Raw genomic sequence first — 5,677 nt, 5'->3', positions numbered from 1 at the left:
GGCCAGCGCCCTACTCACTGAGCCACAGGTGCCGCCCCTTTTATGTATTTATGTATTTGAGAGTCAGTAAAAAACAGTAGTACTCACCTCAGAGCAAAGATCTGAGCTTTTGTAGACTTTCTTACAGGAACCTTAGATGTCAGATTATCCACTCTCTTTTTTTTTTTTTTTTTTTTTTTTAGAGACAGAGTCTCACTTTATGGCCCTCTGCAGAGTGCCGTGGCCTCACACAGCTCACAGCAACCTCCAACTCCTGGACTTAAGCGATTCTCTTGCCTCAGCCTCCCGAGTAGCTGGGACTACAGGCACCCGCCACAACGCCCGGCTATAGATTATCCACTCTCTTAACCAGCACAGGGAGCCCATCTGCATCATTATTCTGGACACCTTCTGGAACAGGAGCTGCCAATTTTAAGACAACAATTAGGTTTTTTTTTTTTTTTTAAGGCTTTTTTTTTTTAAAACTACAATCTACTCCTGGCACTTTCGATTTTTGTTCCTGCTTCTACACCTCTGTAGTCACATGGATATGTTTGCCCCTTTTTAATGGGTTGCTGATGGAAGATAGTCATTGCTTTTCTATTTTTAGGGCGTAAGCCTTTACCCAAGAGTACCAAAACGCAGGCCATTGCCCTCTCTAAAAATTAACCATGAATCTTGGTTTATGGTGATTGTGACAACAAATGGGCAATTATATATATGGTACATAATTTACCTGTGATTAAGCTTTGACTCAACCAAGTTACAAGTTCCCAAACATCATTAACAAGGAGCAGAAGATCTGGGTTCAGAGTCTGCAGACAGGTGTTGGAGCGAGTGTCTGAAGCACATGGGAACAGAAAGCGCTGTCTCGGGCCACATCAGAAATACACAAACACTAATGAAAGCCCATGAGCAAAAAAGAGAGTCTGTGCATACTTTTTGTGCTATCCAACACCACTGATAAGAAAAAATGTCCTCACAAAATCAGCACCCGTGGGCTGCAGGTTGCATTCAGCCGAGGCTGAGTGATCTCAAACAAGTGTCTGAGCCCAGCTTTTTCATAGCCAGAAAATGGAGATTCAGTGGAGCTCTAGAGATGGTGGTAAAGAGGCCTAGAAACCTGAGAGAGAGAGAGAGAGAGAATGTGAGAGAGAGAGAGGAGAGAGGAGTTCCTTAATTTTTCTTTCTGTCTGTGAATGAATAGTGTGTAGAATGAGCTATGTGAGTGTCGTTTCACACATGTAGAGGCACTGAATGCCTTCTTCAACTGAAATATTAATTGAATGTTCAATATTTAAAAATAGACAACATGGAGGGGTGGCGCCTATGGCTCAATGGAGGAGGGCGCTGGCCCCATATGCTGGAGGTGGCAGGTTCAAACCCAGCCCCCACCAAAAACTGCAAAAAAAAAAAAAAAATAGACAACATGGAGAGTTGGCGGGATGGCCCCTAGATCATTTCCAATTTTGTAATGTCAAGTTTGCAAACTCCTGAATGTATGGCCTTGATCAGCTCTAACAACTGATTATTTCAAACCATAAGAGATATAATCGACCCTTGAATGACACGGGAGTTAGGGAAACTAACATCCTGCAAGGTCAAAAACCCATGCTTAACTCTGGACTTCCCCCAAAACATAAGTACGTACAGCCCATGTACAATTCATTAGGTGAAAGTAGATCGCCGTCAGGGTCTTCATCCTCGTCTGCACGCTGAGTACACTGAGGAGGAGGCGGGGGAGGGGTTGCTCCTGCTGCCTCCACGGCGGCAGGGGCAGGAGTGGAAGACGTTGGAGGAGAGGCAGCACACTCGGCCTATTGAAAAAATCCTCGTATAAGTGGACACACAGTTCAGACCTGTGCTGTTCAAGAGTCAATTGTAGTTAAAAGTATTTGGTAAACTACAAACTGGACTCTAAATGCAAAGATTATTATAAATCATTTTAAAAAGTAAGTTTACTACTGTTTGGCCTGTTTTGTGCCACTTAACCAGAATACCTGAAAATAGGTAATTTATAGGGAGAAGAGGTTGCTTCAGCTCACAGTTGTGCAGGCTGTAGCAGAGGCCTGGTGCCGGCATCTGCTTGACTTCTAGTGAGGGCTTCTGTGCTGGGCTAAAACGTGGTGCCAGGTCAAAGGGGAAGCCAACATGTGCAAAACCCACTCTTGTGGGAACTAATTCATTCCTGTAAGAACTAATTTCATGTTGCCAGAGTGCAAACTCACTCTGTACCACGAGAATGGAATCAAGCCATTTTTGAGAGATCCACCCCCTATAACCTGAACATCTCCCACTAGGCCTCACATCACCCCACTGGGGATCCAATTTCAACATGAGTTTTCAAGGGAACAAACAAACCATATCCAAACCATAGCAATTACAAATTCTGAGTATGTAACTGCCTCATTCCCACAAGTAGCTAGCCTCTTTGCAGTGAAAAATACTCTGGCCCTTGGAACCACCATTGCATATTCCTTCTCTATGGTGCCCTTGTGTCCACAATCTTATAATGGTCACTTTCATTTCAGACCCTTTTTAAATGGCCAGGAGGCTTTAACAACTCAAATGCCTTCACTGAACTAAAGGGCAGATATTTCTTTCAATGGCACGTACCAGGTGTTCAGTCTTTCTACGTAACAAAACTCAGGGACCTAAAGCAGTCATTGATTAGCTTACAACTCATTTAGTCAGTAATTTTGACTGGATTCAGCTGGGTGGTCACTCTAGGGAAGTCACCTGGAAGCACTCATGTAGCTACTGTCAATTGGCAGGTCAGCTGGGAGCTAATTGCTGCTGTCAGCCAGGCCACTGTCTCCAGCAACCAGAAGATTAGCTGGGGCTTTCTCATGCAAGTTGAGACGTATACACTGTGATTGAAGTTAGGAGTAGCTTCTGGAGGTCTATGCTCAGAAGTCTCAAAACGTCACTTCTGTTATCTTTGTTGGTGACAGCAGGTCACAAGGCTGGCCCAGACTCCGTAAGCAGGTGAGTAGACCCACCTCTTTCCGTGAGGAATATCAAAGTCACAGTGCAATGGTGTATGCCTCTAGAAAGCGGTGAGCTTATTGTGACTATCTTTGCCAATGTTGGTTTTTGCTTAAAGATATTACTTTTACTTTCCATACTCCCTGATATTTAAATAATGCCCAGCATTTGAAAAATATATATACAAGTTGTAAAGACAGTGAAAAAACTGAGTCTTTCATTCACTTTTGCCAGTGTAAAGGCCAAGCTCCTGCCCACAGCCCTTTAGTCTGTGTACTTACCTGGGCCTCATGCAACTGAGGCTTCTTTTAGGATCCCGGTTCGTCATGTGCCACTGGGAAATGACTGGGAAAGTTCTTCTGCTGGGGACGTGGTCACACCAGTGAAGACTTCAGGGATACACTGGCCTTCCTGCTTGTTAACAATTACACAGTTCCTGAATGAAGGTGGCCACAGAGGGCAGAAAAATTGGTGAGTTTTTATAAAAGTATAAAAATAAAACAATGCATGGATCAGCGTGGGTGCTTTCTAAAGACAACAGTCAGCTCTGATTTGTTAACCTAAGTCAATTAGCTAAATCCCTTGAGCAGTTTCTGAGCACGTGGCTGTGTTTCATATTGACAGAATTACGTGTATATGGTTTTATATATTCAATCAAATGGCTCCTGGCTGGAGGTCTCCACAGGGGACAATAATAGCTGACACACAGCACACACTAAGTGCCAGGCACTCCTTGTGCTTCTACATGTTGATACATTTCAGCTCACAATAAGCCTATGAGTCAGGCACTATTATATCCCATTTACGCCTCCAGCTCACAGTGGTAAAGTGGCTTGCCAAAGGTCTAACTTGTAAGAGACAGAGCAGAGATGGGAACCCAGTCAGGTATGCCACTCCCTGGGCCCTTAACCACTGTGTTCTATGGTCTCTCAAGAGACCTGTGACTTACATGCATAGGGCTCTTGCCCTGAGCACAGATGACGTCCCTGGCTCCACACATGAATCACGAGGCTTTTTATAATCACAGATGCCTCTTAGATTCCAATTCAATTGGTCTAGGAGAGAATAGTAAAGGATATAAAAACACAATCAGAAGAAATATATAATAAAAATGTTAAAATACAGTCCGATAAACATGAAAAAATAATACATAAGGTGTAGGAAAGGTGCTGTGAGCATTCAGAAGGGAAAAGATATTTCCGGATGGAGAGATGAGAACCTAAGAAGATTTCATAGAGAAAGAAAAATGTGATTTGTATTTGGGCAGTTCAGACGACATGAGATATACAGAGCCATCACGGGTGATTGAATGAATGACGCAGAGAGCCTCGGCCCATTTCTACCCAGCCCTGCGGATTACTGGACTCTGCACTGTGATGTCCACAACCAGGTGGAAGGAACAAGCCTCTCTTGATACTTCTTAACAACAACACATTTGAAAGTCAACTGGACAGTCACTGATAGGAATGTCACACATGCATGGAAATTGTTCATAAACTGTAAAATTAGAAATAAATATTAGTTGTTTGTGTGGCAGGTAGCATTCACAGTTTACAAGGTGTTAGATATACATCATTGATAAGATTTCCACTGCATGTATTAAAAGTTGGTCATTTAATTGGAGCTGGAGAGATACATTGTGAAGAAAGTGGCATTTGCCTCACTTAGATGGGTGTACAAGAAAATGTAATTGCTGGCTGTCCTGATGGGTTCCTTTGGAAGCTGGGATTGCTGAGTCATGTGGCTCATGGGCTGGCGGCTAGGCATAAGGTTAATCGGGGACAGCTGTGGCTGCAGAAGGCGGGCCTCCACTTGAGAAGGTAAACAGTTCAGAGAGGAAGGCTTTGGCTTTAAGTTCTAGAAAGAAAAAATAACACTGTAGGGGACTGGATGATGTAAGAATCAAGAGAAAATCAGAGTGAGCACGCTGTAAACAATTAAAGCATTACTAACCATTATCGTACTTGGATGTAGTATCTAAAGCACATCTTTTGAAGCCCCGGAAAATCAAACTGGTTTTTTGACTTTCCTTTCTTTCTTTCTCTCTCTCTCTCTTTCTTTCTTTCCTTTCTCTCTCTCTCCCCCTTCCTCCCTCCCTCCCTTCTTTCCCTCTTTCTTTCTCTTTATCTGTCTCTCTCTTTCTTTCTTTTTTTAGAATTATGGAAGTCTAGATTTGGAAGGGGCCTTAGAGAGCTCTTAACCGAAAGACGTTTTTTTCTAATTTTAGAGCAAACAGTTCTTTTTTTTTTTTTTTTAAATCATAGCTGTGTACATTAATGCGATCATGGGCACCATACACTGGTTTTATAGACCATTTGACATACTTTCATCACACTGGTCAACGTAGCCTTCCTGATTTTCTTAGTTATTGTGTCAAGACATTTATATTCTACATTTACTAAATTTCGCATGTACCCTTGTAAGATGTACCACAGGTGTAATCCCACCAATCACCCTCCCTCCTTCCATCCTCCCCCTCCCTCCCCTCCTCTCCCCCTTCCCCATATTCTTAGGTTATAACTGGGTTATAGCTTTCATATGAAAGCCATAAGTTAATTTCGTAGTAGAGCTGAGTACATTGGATACTTTTTCTTCCATTCTTGAGATACTTTACTAAGAAGAATATGTTCCAGCTCAATCCATGTAAACATGAAAGAGGTAAAGTCTCCATCTTTCTTTAAGGCTGCATACTATTCCATGGTGTACATAT

General features: G+C 42.7%; 1 long non-coding RNA gene across 1 annotated transcript; it reads right to left on the bottom strand.

Moving 5' to 3' along the window:
• Positions 1–341: 341 nt before the first annotated feature.
• LOC128567772 (uncharacterized) lies at positions 342–3,492 on the bottom strand. The gene is made up of 3 exons (XR_008374928.1): positions 3,249–3,492; positions 1,631–1,796; positions 342–402 (listed from the first exon to the last, which is right to left on the bottom strand). It is a non-coding gene; the product is annotated as an uncharacterized LOC128567772 (long non-coding RNA).
• Positions 3,493–5,677: the final 2,185 nt, after the last annotated feature.

The sequence above is a fragment of the Nycticebus coucang genome, chromosome 16 (genome assembly GCF_027406575.1).
Source record: "Nycticebus coucang isolate mNycCou1 chromosome 16, mNycCou1.pri, whole genome shotgun sequence".
Taxonomy (NCBI): domain Eukaryota; kingdom Metazoa; phylum Chordata; class Mammalia; order Primates; family Lorisidae; genus Nycticebus; species Nycticebus coucang.
Note: the sequence above shows the minus strand (reverse complement) of the source record. Positions and strands in the feature narration are given on the sequence as shown.